The 19,839-nt window shown below is 45.2% G+C and overlaps 1 long non-coding RNA gene across 1 annotated transcript in view; it reads left to right on the plus strand.

The window, feature by feature from the left end:
* Nucleotides 1-17,095, plus strand: part of LOC147121397 (uncharacterized) — a 69,426-nt gene extending 52,331 nt beyond the window's left edge. Inside the window, exons 2-3 of the long non-coding RNA XR_015075395.1 lie at nt 4,570-4,725; nt 16,918-17,095. This is a non-coding gene — a long non-coding RNA (uncharacterized LOC147121397). The remainder of the gene's footprint in view (nt 1-4,569; nt 4,726-16,917) is intronic.
* The last annotated feature ends 2,744 nt before the right edge of the window (nt 17,096-19,839 follow it).

Raw genomic sequence — 19,839 nt, forward strand, 5'->3', positions numbered from 1 at the left:
GGTGACAGTGAGGGTGTTATTGTTGTGGTGACAGTGAGGGTGTTATTGTTGGGGTGACAGTCAGGGTGATAAAGTTGGGGTGACAGTGAGGGTGTTGTTGTTGGGGTGACAGTGAGGGTGTTATTGTTGGGGTGACAGTGAGGGTGTTATTGTTGGGGTGACAGTGAGGGTGTTAAAGTTGGGGTGACAGTGAGGGTGATAAAGTTGGGGTGACAGTGAGGGTGTTATTGTTGGGGTGACAGTCAGGGTGATAAAGTTGGGGAGACAGTGAGGGTGTTAAAGTTGGGGTGACAGTGAGGGTGATAAAGTTGGGGTGACAGTGAGGGTGTTATTGTTGGGGTGACAGTCAGGGTGATAAAGTTGGGGAGACAGTGAGGGTGTTGTTGTTGGGGTGACAGTGAGGGTGTTATTGTTGGGGTGACAGCGAGGGTGTTATTGTTGGGGTGACAGTCAGGGTGATAAAGTTGGGGTGACAGTGAGGGTGTTGTTGTTGGGGTGACAGTGAGGGTGTTATTGTTGGGGTGACAGTGAGGGTGTTATTGTTGGGGTGACAGTGAGGGTGTTATTGTTGGGGTGACAGTCAGGGTGCTAAAGTTGGGGTGACAGTGAGGGTGTTATTGTTGGGGTGACAGTGAGGGTGTTAAAGTTGGGGTGACAGTGAGGGTGTTAAAGTTGGGGTGACAGTGAGGGTGTTATTGTTGGGGTGACAGTCAGGGTGTTATTGTTGTGGTGACAGTGAGGGTGACAGTCAGGGTGATAAAGTTGGGGTGACAGTGAGGGTGTTGTTGTTGGGGTGACAGTGAGGGTGTTATTGTTGGGGTGACAGTGAGGGTGTTATTGTTGGGGTGACAGTGAGGGTGTTAAAGTTGGGGTGACAGTGAGGGTGTTAAAGTTGGGGTGACAGTGAGGGTGATAAAGTTGGGGTGACAGTGAGGGTGTTATTGTTGGGGTGACGGTGAGGGTGATAAAGTTGGGGTGACAGTGAGGGTGTTATTGTTGGGGTGACAGTGAGGGTGTTATTGTTGGGGTGACAGTGAGGGTGTTAAAGTTGGGGTGACAGTGAGGGTGTTAAAGTTGGGGTGACAGTGAGGGTGTTATTGTTGTGGTGACAGTGAGGGTGTTATTGTTGGGGTGACAGTCAGTGTGATAAAGTTGGGGTGACAGTGAGGGTGTTGTTGTTGGGGTGACAGTGAGGGTGTTATTGTTGGGGTGACAGTGAGGGTGTTATTGTTGGGGTGACAGTGAGGGTGTTAAAGTTGGGGTGACAGTGAGGGTGTTAAAGTTGGGGTGACAGTGAGGGTGATAAAGTTGGGGTGACAGTGAGGGTGTTATTGTTGGGGTGACAGTCAGGGTGATAAAGTTGGGGAGACAGTGAGTGTGTTGTTGTTGGGGTGACAGTGAGGGTGTTATTGTTGGGGTGACAGTGAGGGTGTTATTGTTGGGGTGACAGTGAGGGTGTTATTGTTGGGGTGACAGTGAGGGTATTATTGTTGGGGTGACAGTCAGGGTGTTAAAGTTGGGGTGACAGTGAGGGTGTTATTGTTGGGGTGACAGTGAGGGTGTTATTGTTGTGGTGACAGTGAGGGTGTTATTGTTGGGGTGACAGTCAGGGTGATAAAGTTGGGGTGACAGTGAGGGTGTTATTGTTGTGGTGACAGTGAGGGTGTTATTGTTGGGGTGACAGTCAGGGTGATAAAGTTGGGGTGACAGTGAGGGTGTTATTGTTGGGGTGACAGTGAGGGTGTTATTGTTGGGGTGACAGTGAGGGTGTTAAAGTTGGGGTGACAGTGAGGGTGTTAAAGTTGGGGTGACAGTGAGGGTGATAAAGTTGGGGTGACAGTGAGGGTGTTATTGTTGGGGTGACAGTCAGGGTGATAAAGTTGGGGAGACAGTGAGGGTGTTGTTGTTGGGGTGACAGTGAGGGTGTTATTGTTGGGGTGACAGCGAGGGTGTTATTGTTGGGGTGACAGTCAGGGTGATAAAGTTGGGGTGACAGTGAGGGTGTTGTTGTTGGGGTGACAGTGAGGGTGTTATTGTTGGGGTGACAGTGAGGGTGTTATTGTTGGGGTGACAGTGAGGGTGTTATTGTTGGGGTGACAGTCAGGGTGTTAAAGTTGGGGTGACAGTGAGGGTGTTATTGTTGGGGTGGCAGTGAGGGTGTTAAAGTTGGGGTGACAGTGAGGGTGTTAAGGTTGGGGTGACAGTGAGGGTGTTATTGTTGGGGTGACAGTCAGGGTGTTAAAGTTGGGGTGACAGTGAGGGTGTTATTGTTGGTGTGACAGTGAGAGTGTTATTGTTGGGGTGACAGTGAGGGTGTTATTGTTGGGGTGACAGTGAGGGTGTTATTGTTGAGATGACAGTCATCGCCCGGTGCAGATTCAGGGGGCATGGGACAATTTTGCAGGTGGGGCAAAAACGGGAGGCTGTACACATGATCACCTGCGCAGCAAGCAGAGCGCTGCTAAACTCCCACCAAATTTAGCGAGAGTCATTAGTGGCGCCCAGCTCAGGCGAAAAGTTGTTTGCACCCTGTTAGCACCCCACGGAGGCGCTAACAGTTGGCGCAAATGCACCGAATTTCTAGCCCTTAAAATTTGGGGTGACAGTAAGTGTGTTAAAGTTGGGGTGGCAGTAAGGACGTTTTGTAAGAGATTATGGGCTGGATTTTCATGGTGAAGGAGGGTTGGGGGCGGAAGGGCTTCGAGGTGATCGGGAAATCCGGCAGACTGGGTTTCTCTGCGGCCCTGCTGACTTTTGGCCTCTGTTTCCCACCCACAGCCAGACAGATTGAGTGGCTGGCTGGCTCCGGGCAGGTAGGCCTGCAGCACTAGGCCACACAGAGGAGGGAGGGAGGGATCGCGGCGGGGTAGTGGCGGGGAGCGGCTGCAGGAGAGTGGGGGTGGTGTTCTAAGGATCGGGGAGAGTGGCAGGAGCATCAGGGGGATGCAAGGATCATCGGGGGCCGGGTGGTGGCCGGAGGAGCAGTGGGTGGGTGGGGTGTCTGCCGAGAATCGCGGAGCGATGAAGCGGGTGGTCTGCAGAGGATTGGGGCCAGGAGGAGCACGGTGAAGGCCAAAGACGCAGGGGGGAGGCTTCGTGGAGGGGTGAGGCCTGGGGTGTTGAGCGGGGACCTCGTGGCGGGGTCTCCAATCGCGGGGGCTGTGCTAAGTAGGGACCCTGGATCCAGGATGTAAGTATAAAGGCAATTACCTCCTGGATCCAGCAGTCCTTGCCTTGTTGTAACTGCTGGGTTTTACAAAGTGTGTAAAACCTGACCAGCTACAGTTAAAAACAAAATGGAGGTTAAAGAAGAGGTTTCCAAACTCATTATAAGATCCAAATTGACATCCCACCTCCTGGCAACAAATTGGCTGCCCGCCCCGCCTCCGTTAAAACTGGAAGTGGGCGAGTTGGAGGCAGGTTCAGGTCGGGATTCTGATTTTTAACAATTTAACTACCCCCACACTCCAAACCCACCCTTTCTTTAGGTTAAAATTCTCCCCTATATTCAAGTGACCCCTGCTGCAAAGTGCACATGTGTGAACATTGCATTTGAACAGTTGACCTATATTTACCATCTAGACTCACACATAAAGAATGGCCACTAGGTTGAGATACCAGAGGGCAGCCAGCATCCTTGGAAGCACAGCACAGCAGAAGACCAAAGGAAAGAATAATTTAAAGAGAAAAAAGTGAGGGCCTGGAATTGTGCTGTATGTAGATCACTAAAGTAAAAGTTTGTCTGAAATTCCTCTCTCTACTATTTTAACAAAAAGTGTCACCCCATTTATTTTAAACTGGTTAATGCACCTACTAAAAGAGAGAGAAATTTCAGACAAATATGTTAAATAATCAAATGCCAGTATCTCACGGTGTAAATTCAGGCGAAGGGTGAAAGCTGATAGAGTTTTAAAGTAGGCAGCGTCAGTCTGGGGTATTCTATCCCACATGCAGATAAAGCAACCATCTTACCCTCAGCGTTCTTTTTAAGATCAATATAGTTACATGGAGCCTCGTTGACTACTGGCTTCATTACAATCCTTTTCCTCTTTGATCTTGGAGAAGCTCTATTACAGTTAGAAAGAGAGATTAAACTCATTAATATGAACCCCTAACAGTCTCCAAGACTGTTGCAATAGAATTCAACAGTACTTGTCTCTCTGTCCATCTATCAGTTGCGTAAAATTTGAGCATTTCATTTGAAGTGAAAGTATTGCACACATCTTGTTCTTTGTCCATTAGTTTCTTACTTCTTAGATGCCTAAAGGGAGTTGAAGTACTCAAGAAATACCGTATGAGCACAAGTCATGCGGTCATTGAAAAATTCCAATTGCATTGCCTAATGGCGTTGTTTACCAACAGACTCAAGATTTCTGTACTGTAGAACATGTTAAGTCGGAATCTTTAAAATATCTCACCCCAGACTATTGAAACAATTCAGGTTCTTCAGCAGAAGTATTTAAATTTCATCAGTAAATATGACCTACGTTTATCAGTTTTAACATGCTTGAAGCAAATGAGATGGTGCTGCAAATTAAATTTGTTTATTTTCCCTCAATTATCTCACAGATTCACAGATGTGTGAGCGGAGATGATGCACATTTTTGAAGGTGCTTTATTTTTCAACACACTATTGCATGAACTGCTGCATAAGCGCCATGAGGACTGATCTGTGAATTTCCCTATTTTCGTTTTTTCTTTCAGCCACTAGTTGAAAGGTAACAGGTAAATAAGAAAAGTTTGTTGTGGATGAAAGCATCCATAACATGGTGCCTGTGCCAGTCATTTGCATTTGATTGAGAACTGAGCTGTAAGTGATCATCAATCCCTTTTCTCGTGACATATTGACACCTGTCAATCTTCGAGGTCAGTTGTTAAAATTGCAAAATGAAAGGCCAATCAGTTTGAATGCTTTGGAATGAGCAAACTCTCCCTGTGTGTGTTCCACATCTGTAGTGCTGTGCAAGGTGTGAAAACTAGTAGACAGTTTTAAATTGGTAATGTTGGCCAATAGCTCGCCGTTCCAATTTTCTTCAGTGCCTGACTTGATCTTTAAGAAAAGCCGCACTCACAGGCAGATTGAATGACATGGCTGCAGCACTCTGGAAAGCTAGTGCTGCACTAAGCTTGCAAGTACTAGCTGCCTTGAAAATTGATTCTGGTCTGTAATACTGTACAAAAGTATAACATTAGAGACACAAATTGTGCTAAAAACCCCATTACTATTAGCCGAATAATAATCACTTCTAACTTGGAGAGGTCAACAAGATTTAGGGCTATATATTTGGATGGATTGTTTTTCTTTGCCTGTCCAGTTTCCCCCTCCTCAATAGAAAGCAGCAAATTCATACAAATATGCAGCAGTGGGTTGAACACCCATAGTAACACTAATCATTTTATGAATAATAATAATTTTCTAAATTTCATAAATAAAGTAGGTTACAAACTTCTGAAAATGGTCAACCATCAGATATTCAGTTTTGATTCTTGTGTTGAAATGTATTTGCAAATGTTCAAAGGCTCAGTTGATTCCTTGAATGCTGTTATCTTTCCCAATTAAATCTATAGTTTAGATTTAAAAGGGGGGTGAAAGTACCAAAGAGAGAATTGTGAGATTGGGATTGTTCATCTCACTGATACAGATCGAAAAGGGAATTGTACCTCTTTGTAATCTTACTAACGTCTCTTTAAAATGAACAAGAAAGAAAAGATCAAAAATTACTGTTTGCGACATTGGCGTATTAACCCATAAGGTATTCATATGACACTCCTTCCTCCCCTATTTTATTGGAAAGCATTACATCATCTAAAATAAATGGGCTAATGCCTCCATTAAAAGAGTGGACAGAGGAGTGTTATACCAACAGGTTAAACATTCAAATGCTAATATAAGAAACAGTGATTTCTACTCTCAAATTTTCATATTTTAAAGTTGCAGATAACCAGACATGTTTAAGATCTGTTATAATAAATTCCAAAAGTGGCTACACATGATTGCTGCAGTTTAAAAACTAATCATACAATAATGTTTAAAATGATGTCACTCATGACTATCAGAGTACTATAAATTAATGAAGTGATGAAACAGTTTTAGAGCAGAAAAGATTTATAGAAATGCTTTTAGCTAATGCACAATTTAACATAAGAATATATTATCCTGTTGAGAAATTAATGAAAGATAATCTGTCCCTAGTTAAATGTGACAAGGTTAACATTTTCACTGTCTTTACTGAATGGCACTTGTAAAACAATGTTCCAAGTTTTTTTCTTTTTTTTTGCAAATATTAATAATATATGTAAGGTCAGGAGATTTAAGTTAATTTTATAACTCTTCTGGAAAACTGACTATGTAATATATGTTAAATAATTATGAATTATGTAGTACATTTCAGCAAGTTCAATATGAAGGAAAGATTGTTTGAAGTAATGGTATAAAGATGCAGCGGGAAAGACCCATCTTGATGGCTCAGTGAGAAAATGCACTGCATGATGTGGCACTGTGCCAAACGGAGCTGGTAGGTTCCATATTTGATGCCTGGACTGAGCAAACCAGCCGATCTCAGCCAGTGTGACAGTGGGTGTGTTACAATTGGCCTCAGAAAACCGGAAATAAGGAGGCAAAACAAATTGGCCAAGGCTCATGCACCTAATTACTGCCCAGTGACCTCTGCTGAAAGTTTGAAAGCAAGGATGTTGGATAAGGATTGGACCGGGGCTGTGAAAACCTTGCATTGTTGAATAGCCTGCCAATATTCACTGTGGAGAATCACACATGCAGACGAGCCATTTGGGTTGAGGTATTGGATGGCATTTGCCGTCCCTGGAGCTGTACCCCGACATGAATTACTGCTTTCTGGAGTAGGGTGATAATGGCAGAAGTAAGAGGGGAAAACTGAAGGAGAACAGAAAATAAAGAGACGCGGAGGCAACGTTTAGCGATCTCCATTAAAAAATGATTGTGTGGCTTAATGCAATTTTGCAGTATTACACACATTGCACCAAGCCAGGCGGGTTGCACCTCAACGGGAACGGGACCAATATCCTCACGGGAGGGTTTGCTAGTGCTGTTGGGGAGGGTTTAAACTAGCTTGGCAGGGGGATGGGAACCTAAGTATAGAGTCAATAGGGAGGGAAGAAAAACTGGAATTGGAAAACAAAAACGTAGAAAGTAAATTGGAAGGACAGAGGAATAAAGGGCTAGATAGTAGTCAACAAGGAGGTTTGCCTGTATTAAATGGTACATACTTCAATGCAAGGAGTATAGTGAACAAAGCAGATGAGCTGAGGGCACAGGTAGAAACTTGGGACTATGATATTATAGCTATTATTACAGAGACGTGGCTGAAAGAGGGGCAGGTATGGCAGCTCAACATTCCTCATTATAGGATTTTCAGACGGGATAGAGAGGGAGGTAAAAAGGGAGGGGGGGTGCGATATTGATTAAAGAAACTATTATAGCTGTGAGGAGGGATGATATGTTGGAGGCCATATGGGTCGAATTGAAAAACAAAGAAGGGGCGATCACACTGCTGGGAGTGTGCTACAGACCCCCAAACAGTGAGAGGGAGATAGAAGAACAAATATGTAGACAAATTTCTGAGAAGTGCAAAAACTATAGGGCAGTAATAGTAGGGGATTTCAACTGCCCCAATATTAACTGGAATAAAATTAGTGTGAAGGGTACAGAAGGTGCGGAATTCATAAAATGCCTCCAGGAGAACTTTTTTAGCCAGTATGTAGCAAGCCCAACAAGGGAGGGGGCAATTCTGGACTTAGTTTTAGGGAATGAAGCTGGGCAGGTAGAAGGCGTATCAGTGGGGGAGCATTTTGGTGCTAGTGACCATAATTCTGTTAGATTTAAGGTAGTTATGGAAAAGGACAAGGATAGACCAGGAATAAAAATTCTAAATTGGGAAAAAGCTAATTTTGCTAAGCTCAGAGGGGATTTAGCCATAATGGACTGGAAACAGCTACTTGAAGGTAAATCAGTGTCAGAGCAGTGGGAGGCATTAAAGGAGGAGATCCGGAGGGTGCAGACCAAACATGTGCCGTTTGAAGAAAAAAGGTGGGACTAACAAATCTAGAGCCCCCTGGATGTCTAGAGACATACAGGGTAGGATATTGAAAAAAAGGGAGGCATATGACAGATACCGAGGGCTAAATAATCCAGAATCTTTAGAGGAGTACAGAAAGTGCAGGGGTGCAATTAAAAATGATATTAGGAAAGCAAAGAGTGAGCATGAAAAATTCTTGGCAAGTAAAATCAAGGAAAACCCAAAGATGTTTTATAAATATATTAAGAGTAAGAGGATAACTAAAGAAAGGGTAGGGCCTATTAGAGATCATGAGGGTAATGTGTGTGTGGAGGCGGGAGACGTCAGTAGGGTTCTTAATGAATACTTTGCGTCTGTTTTCACAAAGGAGAGGATCGAAGCAGACATTGCTATCAGGGGGAGGAGTGTGAAATATTAGATGAAATAAACATAGTGAGAGAGGAAGTATTAAGGGGTTTGGCAGCTTTAAAAGTGGATAAATCCCCAGGCCCGGATGAAATGTATCCCAGGCTGTTAAGCAAAGCAAAAGAGGAAATGGCAGAGGCCCTGACCATCATTTTTCAATCCTCTCTGGCTTCAGGTGTGGTGCCGGAGGACTGGAGGACTGCTAATGTGGTACCCTTGTTTAAAAAAGGAGAAAAGGATAGACCGAGTAATTACAGGCCAGTCAGCCTAACCTCGGTGGTGGGAAAATTATTGGAAACAATTCTGAAGGACAGGCTAAATCTTCATTTAGAAAGACATGGATTAATCAAGGATAGTCAGCATGGATTTGGTAAGGGAAGGTCATGTCTGACAAACTTGGTTGAATTTTTTGAGGAGGTAACAAGGAGGGTAGATGAGGGTAGTGCGATTGATGTAGTGTATATGGACTTTAGCAAGGCTTTTGATAAGGTTCCACATGGCAGACTGGTCACGAAGTTAAAAGCCCATGGGATCCAGGGCAAAGTGTCAAGTTGGATTCAAAACTGACTCGGAGACAAGAAGCAGAGGGTAATGGTTGATGGGTGTTTTTGTGACTGGAAGGCTTTTTCCAGTGGGGTTCCGCAGGGCTCAGTACTAGGCCCCTTGCTTTTTGTGGTATATATCAACGGTCTTGACTTGAATATAGGGGTATGATTAAGAAGTTTGCAAATGATACTAAAATCGGCTGTGTGGTTGATACTGAAGAAGGAAGCCATAGACTGCAGGAAGATATCAATAAATTGGTCAGGTGGACAGAACAGTGGCAAATGGAATTCAATCTGGAAAAGTGTGAGATAATGCATTTGGGGAGGGCTAACAAGGAAAGGGAATACACATTAAATGGTAGGACACTGAGTAGTGTAGAGGAACAAAGGGACCTTGGAGTGCATGTCCACAGATCCCTGAAGGTAGCAGGCCAAGTAGATAAGGTGGTTAAGGCATATGGAATTATTAGCCGTGGCATAGAATGCAGGAGCTGGGGGGGTTATGCTTCAACTGTATAAAACATTAGTTAGGCCTCAGCTAGAGTACTGCGTGCAGTTCTGGCCACCACATTACAGAAAAGATGTGATTGCACTAGAGACGGTACAGAGGAGATTTACAAGGATGTTGCTGGGAGTAGAGAATCTTAGCTATGAGGAAAGACTGGATAGGCTGGGTTTGTTTTCCTTGGAACAGAGGAGGCTGAGGGGAGACCTTATTGAGGTGTATAAAATTATGAGGGGCATAGATAAAGTGTATAGAAATGGTCTATTTCCCTTAGCAGAGGGGTCAAAAACCAGGGTGCACAGATTTAAAGTAATTGGGGGAAGGTTTAGAGGGGATTTGAGTGGAAATGTCTTCACCCAGCAGGTTGTGGGGGTCTTGAACTCACTGCCTGAAAGGGTGGTAGAGGCAGGAACCCTAACCACATTTAAAAAGTACTTGGACGTGCACTTGGGATGCTCTAACCTGCAGGGCTATGGACCAAGAGCTGGGAACTGGGATTAGGCTGGATAGCTCTTTGTTGGCCAGCGCGGACACGATGGGCCGAAATGGCCTCCTTCCGTGCTGTAACTTTCTAAGATTCTATGATTCTATATTGTCCTCCCTCCATTACCAGCTCTGTATGTTGTTAGAAACACAATTTTATGGAGGGAATATTAATATGGCACTTTAGATAATATTACACACTTTTAGGGTCTTCATTACACTCTGAGACAGTCATGTAGAATAAATTTTAGTTGTTTTTTTTTCAGGCTTATAAACCCCGAATCCGGGTGCATTATTCTTTCCCAGGGTTTTATTTTGTTATTTATATTTGCCCATTCTGCACCAAATGCAACTGACTTTTTTTATGCTGGGATGCATGGGAGTGACCCTGCCCAGATCTGACATTAAGAATGGTCAATAAAAACAGAAAATGCTGGAAATACTCAGCAGGTCAGGCAGCATCTGTCGGGAGAGAAACACAGTTAAGGTTTCAGTTCGATGACTATTTGTCAGAACTGGAAAAAGTTAGAGATGTGACAGATTTTAAGAAAGTGCAGAGGCAGGGAAAGGGGGAAGGGAGGACAGAACAAAAGGGATAGTTCTGTGATAGGGCGGAGGACAGGAGAGATTAAGGCCACGATTTCCCCTACTGCCGGGGGTCCAGTGCAGCCCAGGTTAATGGCGGGTCCCAGCCTTGCTGCTGGCTCCAGCCCGCTGTCCAAAGTGATTTTACGTTGATTAGGCACGTTTGCCAGCCAATTGAAGGAAGCGGGTCTGGTGACATCAATTGATGACACGCCATCAGCCGGTTTCCTTAATGGAACCATGTGCAAATTTATTTTGACAGTTGTGTTGTCAGTGTTCTACAGCATTGAGGTGCTGCAAACACTGACAAGCACTACGCAGAGGTGTATGGCTGCACCCCGGCTCTCCCACGACTCCCTCCATATGCTTATGGAGGAAGTCACAGCACACAGCGAGGTTCTCTTCCCTTCCAATGGGCGGAAGAGACCTCCCCAGGAGACCAGTGCAGCCTGGTTGCACATTGCACAGGAGGACAGAAACAGGGATGTCACCAGGAAGACCAGGCTGCAGTGGCGCAAACCTTTCAATGATCTGAGTAGATCACGAAACGTTACTGCAAAGCCACACTCAACCTTGTCCTGCTGTGCCACTCATCACATCCCCATCACTCTGCCTTCCATACCCTACTCCTGCACATCCTTACTCGCACCAACTTACATTGCACCTCCACCCATCCCTCTCTATCTACATTATCACTTCCCCATCTCACTAGCCACTCCTCGCACTCACCCTCATCCTAGTCCAATCATACCAACTAACAACACACAAGGGTAGGCACTTGAGAGGTTTAGCCAGTGTTCATGCGAAAATTCTGTTAATGTGCTGTCAAACATTGATATGTTCCTTTTCAACACTTTGCGTTCTTGGATAGATTTGTGTGCACCTTTGGAAGTGGCTTAGTGAGTTGCAGTGAATGGTGAGACATAACGGTAACCCCCCGCAATGGTGATGAGTGTGAAAGGAATGGCTTGGGCATTGTAGGGATGCTTCATGGTGTTGGTTTGGGGTGGTGCCAACCTGGTGCATCATGTGGCAGCCATATGGGTGCACAGTGTCAAGTGAAGTAAATCTGGCCATGGTGAGGCCATCCCTGGCCTCCTGGGCAGCAATGTGGTCAGGTGCTGATATCCTGTGACCTGTGCAGCATCAGTTGAGTGCGGAGAAGTTTGGTGTTGTTGGTGCAGCTGGTGAACCTGGTGCTGCTGGTGTTAGGACTGATCATGGTGGGATTCTGAGGACCAAGGTGAGAGAGTTTCAAGGGCACCGATGCTGATGTAATAAATGGCAGGTGAACTTGAGATGACAGAAATGATCTGTCAATGGTGGGAGAGGTTGTTCCAATGAGGTGACACTGGATAGAGAGTTTACTCCAAACACTTGCAACCTGCATAAAGCTCAATCTGTCTTCCAAATGCAGTAATCAACAGCTTCTGAGCTTGGAAAGTGAACAGATGTGAGATGGGAGCTTTTATAGCACATTTGCAGCTGTTAAGTAATGAGATGATTCCATGGTCATACAACTCCCGACTTCCTTACCTGACGTGATCCCCGAGCAGCGTGGACCCTGTGGGTGACCTCGTAAAATTTAAAGGTGAGTTCAAAATACTTTTTAAGTGGATTTTAACAAGGTCATAATGACCTAAATTGCCTCCCCCACCGCTGCGTGTCAGTTCTGTTCAGCACTGACAGACCCGACATCTGGGAAAGTCCCGTGGTGGTGGGTTGACAGCGGGCTCCCAACCTGCTGGGGAAAAAAACACTTTCCCACCTAAATGACAAAAGATATGATTGTACAAAGCAAAAGGAGATGGTAGTGGGACAAGTAAAGAAACAAAAGATGGCTTTAGAAGAGGTGTAAATGGGTCTGGCAGATTCATCAACAGCTGCCATCTTAAAAAATGAGGGAAGAGGTTATGGTCTGAAATTCTTGAACTCAGTGTTGAGTCCAGAAGGCTGCAAAGTGCATAATCGAAAGATGAGGTGCTGTTCCTCGAACTTATGTTGAGCTTCATTGGCACATTGTAAGAGATTGTGGACAGAGAGGTCAGAGTGGGAGTGGAGTGGAGAATTGAAGTGACAGGCAACGTTTCATCAACCTGAAACGTTGGGCTGGATTTTCCAAGGGGTCAGCGCATGTGATCGGTGGCGGGTCAGGTGGGAAAATGTTTTTTTTCCTCAGCGGGTCGGAACCCCGCTGTGAACCCACCACCACATGCACTTAGCAGACCCGACAGGCGACCCAATTCAGGTAATTAGTGACTTGTTTAGTGCCACTTAAGAATGAATTTCAGCTCAGCTTCTGCATTTGACAGCTCGCCCATGGGATCTACGCTGGCCATGGACCACATCTGTCAAGCTGAGGCAGGGGTTCTGTGGCCAGTAAAATCAGCTGTTGAGTTGACAGCTTCAAATATACAGTAGAAGCTCCCACTTTACAGAGATATCTTCCCTCAGTCACAAACTCTTCCGCACTGCATTTCAGCAACAGATTCACCATGCTGCAAGTCTCCATCCAGTCTGACCTCATTACTTCTCTCACCATTGACAGATTGCTTTTCTCATCTCTACTTCACCTGCCATCTATTCCATCAGCATGGGTGCCTTTTATACTCTCTCATCTTGGTCCTCAGAATCCCACCACGATCAGCCCCAACACCAGCAGCAATAGGCACACCGGCAGCACCAACAACAACACTAACCTTCTCCGCAATCACCTGATGCTGCACAGGACACAGGGCATCAGCACCCGACCACATTGCTGCCTGGGATGCCGGGGATGGCCTCACCATGGTCAGATTTACTTCACTCGACGCTGTACACCCTGGATGCCACATGATGTGCTAGGTTGGCACCACCCCACACCAACACCATAAAGAATCCTTACAATGCCCAAGCCATTCCTTTCACACTCATCGCCATTGTGGGGGTACTGTTATGTCTCACCATTCACTGCAGCTCACTAAGCCACTTCCAAAGGCATACACAAATCTGTTCAAGAACGCAAGGTATTGAAAATAAAAGTTCAATGTTTGACACCACATTAACAGAAACTTTACATGAGCATTACATAAAACACCCAAGAGCCTACCCTTGTGTGTTGTTAGTTGGTATGATTGCGCTAGAATGAGGGTGAGTGCGAGGGGTGGCTAGTGAGATGGGGCAGTGATAATGTAGAGAGAGAGGGATGGGTGGAGGTGCAATGTAAGTTGGTGTGAGTAAGGATGTGCAGGAGTAGGGTAGGGAAGGCAGAGTGATGGGGATGTGATGGGGATGTGATGAGAGGCACAGCAGGATGAGGTTGAGTGTGGCTTTGTACTAATGTTTTGTGATCTACTGTGATCATTGAAAGGTTTGTGGCACTGCACCCAGGTCCTCCTGACTGCATCCCTGCTTGTGCCCTCCTCTGCAATGTGAAACTAGGCTGTGCTGCTCTTCTGGGGAGCTCTCTTCTGCTCATGGGAAGGGAAGAGGACCTCCCTGCGTGCTGTGACTCCCTCCATAAGCATGGAAGAGCCTGGGTGCAGCCCTGTACCTCTGTGCTGTGCTTGTCAGTGTTTGCAGCACCTCAATGCTGCAGAACACTGATGGCACAAATGTCAAAATAAATTTGGACATGGTCCCATTAAGGAACCCTGCTGATCATCAAATGAAGTCACCAGACCCGCTTCCTCTAATTAGCTGGCAAACGTGCTGGGCAGGCTTAACAAGCACAATGAAGGGAGATTCATTTCAGAGGCTGGGATGGAGCCAGCAGCGGGGTCAGGACCCGCCACCGACGTCGCCCGCCACGGACTCGCTGAGGTCAGCAAAATCGCGGCTGCTAACTCTGTTTCTCTCTCCACAGATGCTGCCTGACCTGCTGAGTGTTCCCAGCCTTTTCTGTTTGTATTTCAGATTTCTAGCATCCGCAGTATTTCACCTTTATATTAGGAATGGCCACTTGGGCTAGGTACCAAGGAGCTGTACAACTTAAGATCTGTAGTCCAGCATGTGTCACCACCTTCAGGAGAGTGTGGAGAAAAAAAATAATCAGCTCAGACTGAATGCCTAGGGGGGAAAATTGAGTCGCGCCCCCTTTGGGCGCTAACTTCTCCCCGAAAAAATTAGCGACCCCGTGCCAGAAATTAATCGGTAGCGCCCCAAGAGGGAACCGGGGCTCTACTGGAAGTACCCCGCCTCCCTCTTGGGGCACTGCGAGGGAATATCGCAGTGCTACGTGCCACAGCGTGTTGCGCCGCGGTACTGCAGGCCTTCCTCCCCTTCTTAAAGGGGAGGGGCCTAGTGCAGCGCAACCCGGGGCCCAGCTGGGCCACCAGGGATCGGAGTGCCGGCAAAAGAGCCCGGCACTCAAGAGAAGTTCCGGGCTCATGGGGCGCAGCCGGCACTCCGCGGGGGGGGTGCTGGTCAGGCTGGGGACGGCAACGGGGGCAGGTGCTGGCAGGCAGCCAGCAACAAAAATGGGCGCCCGGCACCTTGCCTTTAATTAGCACTGCCCAGCCGCAGGTAGGCCCCCCATACCCCGTCAGACATAGCGTCTGGCAGTAAGTCAGGGGGCGCTACCGAAGATCGCGAGCAGGGCGCTGCGCACGACGATGACATCATCACCGGCGGCGCAGCATTGCGGGGCGCTAATGGTTACCACTGCCGCTAACCTCCCGCTGAATTTCGCGGGAGGCGTTGGCAGCACTGCGCCCGGGCACTAGTTGCTTTGCGCCCCGTTAGCACCCTCTTAGGCCGCTAATGGGAGGCGCAAAGCCACCAAATTTTTAGGCCCTAGAAAATAATAGAGGTATGCCATAATAATCGAAAGTATTTCATTCTCCAGTGCCGTCAACCCTCTCTTTTACTTTCCAAAGAAGGGAAAGAAAATGAGGAGCTAGCTTAGAAATGACTTGGCATCCAAAAGCTTAATGCACTTTCATGATAAGTACTTTGTCTGCTAAATAAACAGGCTCCTGCCTTCCTTAAAATAATGGACAAAGTAATTTTGCATGAATGGGTTAAGCATAATCATACAAACCATATTGATTTATGTGATTTAAAGATTTATTTTTATTGTATGTTTCTGAGAAGTTCAAACCCAGTAGCAATGCTCCAGATGTGAAACTACCTCTTTGTTGAATGTTGCCAAAGTTACTGTGTAGAATCTAACTGAAGTTATTGAGGTGACCAAATCTTCACCAAAGTCAAACATAAATTCCAAAGCAACATTTCTCCCAATCCACTTTTAATCTATTCATAAAAAAAAACTGTTTCCTACACTTCCAAGTTTTGTGTCATCTGCAAATTTTGAAATTGTGCCCTGTACCCCCAAGTCCAAGTCATTAATGTATATCAAAAATAGGAATGTGCTGCCTGATAGGGTGGTGGATACAGATTCAATAATAGCCTTCAAAAGGAAATTGGATAAATACTTGAAGGAGAAAAAATTGCAGGGATGTGCGAAAGAGCGTGGGAGTGGGACTAGCTAAATTGCTCTTTGAAAGAGTCGGCACAGACTCGCTGGGCCGAATGGCCTCCTTCCTAGCTATACTATTCTATGATTCTATGATAAGATTCTATAGAACGATACATTTATTACAAGGAAATTATAGTCTGGCAAATCACTCAAAGCCAGAAAGAAACTCCCGAGTGCTTTTGAAGTAATACTCCAGTTATACTACACATCTGAGAGCAGTCAGATCGCTCCTAAAAGTGCAGTATGGAATCTCTGGTGCTCTCCAGATCAGGTTCAAATGAGACCACCTTTAAGAGACAGTCTCATGGTAGATTAGAATTTCCTGACTGTGTTACAGTTGCACTCAGTATCTCCTGTCAGCTTTCATGTACTGCAAGACAAGGTTTATTCAAAAGTTGTACAGCACATTTTATTTACATTTTAAGCTGTTAACTATGTAATGCTCTGGGCCCCGCTAGGTAGAATGGGGCAATTTTGACTCTGCGCGTTTGTGTAAAACGGGTGATAGCAAATCGGCAGCCCATCTTACACCTCTCCCAGAATCAGGAAGAGATGTAAAACAGGCTGCCAATTTGTTATCACCCATTTTACACATGTCGCAAAAAGTCAAAATTACCCCCAATTTGTATAAATTGAAATCCTGTGTACATTATATTAAGACTCACGACATAATAAAGTTACAGCTCAAAATGTGAAATATAATGAATGCTGTCTAGTTTTAAATAAAACTGGTCATTTTTAGTCACAGTTAAGGCCTCTAGAAAACAGAAGTCACCAAAATCAGGAGATCATGTGATAAAAAGAAAAAGTGCAACGACTAAGAATCTGAAATCAATCCTGATGAAGGGTCCCACCAGAAACATTCATCTCTTTCTCTTTCAGATGGTGACTTTCCTACCGTGCATTTCCTTTGTTACTGGAGCACACATGTAGATGCCAATGCACCAAACATGTGGAGAAGATCTACCCGTGCTGAACTGTAGCCGTACGTCAAACTGAAAACAGGCATGCTAAGTGACGTAAGAAAACTACTAGGCACTTGGTCTAAGCATTAAACAAAGCTTTAATCAAATGTTTTACAACATGGAGGTCTAGTTGTGTCCTTCACTAGTTCCTGTTAAGAATGTCCTGCGCAAGCTGAGCCCATGCCCGAGTATTTATACTCTCCCTGGACAGTGCCACCCGCAGGCCACTCAGTTGATTCATGTCACTAAGTCTGTTGCTACATTAGTCACGTGATGTTACGTGCTATAGTTTCCATCCACTCCACACATGTCTTGTAACCACTTTGCCTCTTTTCCAGTGTATGAGTGTCAGTGGGAATTATGGCAATTCATGTGCTAGCTCTTCCAATAGCCTCGTAACAAAAGGCACTGCCTAGAGCAGCATTAAGCAGGGCAGACCAAAAGGTCCCCAGTTTGATCCAGCGCTGTTAGCTGGCCTCAACTAGGATAGCAATTGACATCAGGGAGTGGAAAAGGTAGCCAGGATTCTCATCCTGATTACTGTCTAACGCCTCCTGTTCTAAAATGTGCATGAGTGGACGGCGGATGAGAAAAAAGATCAGGTTGGAACAGGATTGAGCTTTGCTGTGCATTCTCTCAATAGTTGAATATCCTAAAAACCACTCGTTATAAAGGTTCCTACATCAAGCCTGACCAGTTGGGGAGGTTTTGGAGGGCTACTGATGTGTGTGGACCCCAATTTGACACAGCAGGGTAGAAATCAGTCTAGGACTGTAGCGCAAAATGTATGCTATTGTATCAGCCTCCCATTATATGCCCCGCTTTTTATTCAGTTCCACTGAGTTCCATAGAACGGAATAAAAAACGGGCGGTGTGTATAATGGGTGTCAAGTACGAAAATGCCCATTTTGCGCAACCACCCAAGACACCAGCACCTTCAGGCAAGGAATGGTGCAAAATTGGAAGAAAAAAAATTGTCATTTCCAGTACTGAATGAGTTAAGCGAGTAGTTAACTCTAGTGGTTAGTTTCACCCTGTCTAAGCTATTATAGTTCTCAGACTGATTCATAGACCAGTGAATAAGAGTAAGGATAGGGAGACAAAGATGCTTAATCAATGCCATATTAATGGAATGAGCTTGTGTCTTCTCCACTGGGATAATTGTCACCAAAAATGCTGAATATTGTAAAAGAAGGTGTTCTGGTGACAGTAAAAGGGCAAAGTAGATTAATTAGAATTAAGAAGGGACCAAAATGAAGAAACTTACATAAATTAAAAAATATTCTTAAAAGGACAATATAGCTTCAATCCATTACCAAGATAACATCCTTAACTTCATTGCATGGCTATATATTTTTTGCGTTTTAAATCAAATACTACAGCATAGTGGTAAGGGACAAGGAGCCATTCCAAATAAGCTAACTGAGTGACTTGATACTTAAGACAAGCTTCAGTGGCTGTATCGCAGTCAATAGTGTAGAACAGTACTGGATGACGTTTGCCACTTAAACACTGAGAGAAATGCACTGAGTAAGCGGGCAAGAGTGGTGCCCTCATCCCACCTTAAACCTAACGGCCCAGATTTTGCAATAAAATTAACAGTGAGGCTATCAGCGCTTACCATTATTAAGGAGTAAATCGGACTACAACTTCCGGCATCCACGCAAGTGTAGTTAAACGCAGAAATCGGGAAGTTGCTGTCCGATTTGCCCTGCTCCTCCACAAGCTTTGCTATAACAGTACCTCGCTGAGAGTCTCAGCATTGAAATACATTAAAGGCCATGAAGTTGCTGTACTTACCCACTAGATACCCACTAAACACGCAAGAAAATGTTACATATGTTACATTCAGGTGTAAATGAATTTTTAATGGTGTGACATCTTAGTGATTGCCAAACAACCTCTCTGGCCCTGAAAATTAACTTCAGCAAGCGTGGATTCTCATTCCTTCAGATTTTAATTATTACTGGAGATTATTAAAAATTGAAAAATTAAAATCATTTGTTTTTAATTTTTCTTTATGTCTCTTTTATCTGTCTCACTCTCTTAATTCCATCTTTCTTTCGCTCTCTTTATTTCACTTTCTGTATATGGTTTGACATTGAATTGAATATTCTAATTGACACTTCCTGGTTCAGACTCTGTGCGCCTCAGTAAAGATTCTTCAATCTGATTGGTAAAAGAGACACACTATTTCCTACCCTGTTCACACAGGTCCCAGATCCCCTGTAGAGGGTGCCATGTTGTTTTGCTCTCTAATCACAGCAAGCTCCATTGCAAAAGCCCACAGAAAGTCTGTGGGCAAGCGTAAGTGTAGTGAATGGTGAGCGCTGTTCATTCACCGCAGACCGCAAAATACGGGCCATTGAAAGACACCAAGGGCTAGATTTTCTTAATTCCACCCTGACCACACCACACCAGTTTCCTGGATCTGGAGTGGATTTTCATTCAGCAGTCGGGAAGGAGGCGGGACTACAACTTTCGGGTTTTAGTCCCGCCTCCATTGACGTCCGGCCATTCGACGCGATTTTCCCTTGATTGACCTTGTTGAGCCCGCCCAGTGGGCTCAGCAGGCCAATTAAGGGCTGCCCGGCAACAGGTGATGTCACAGACTGAAATTTCATCTGTCAAGAGTTTTTGACAGATGAAATATCAGTGTTTCACAGCTGTTTGAAGCTGTCAAACACTGACAGTCTGACTTCTAACCTGAGTCCTTCTCCACAGACTCAGTTAGAACTGTCACCGGCACTGAAAGCTGAAGGCTGTCACTTTTGACAGATCGCAGCCATTTTGCTTTCAATGCCGGCTGAATGATGGACTCCCGAAGCCTAGAGGAAGA

The sequence above is a fragment of the Somniosus microcephalus genome, chromosome 3, assembly GCF_052327205.1.
Source record: "Somniosus microcephalus isolate GS21.2 chromosome 3, FLI_Smic_1.0, whole genome shotgun sequence".
In the NCBI taxonomy this organism is placed as follows: Eukaryota; Metazoa; Chordata; class Chondrichthyes; order Squaliformes; family Somniosidae; genus Somniosus; species Somniosus microcephalus.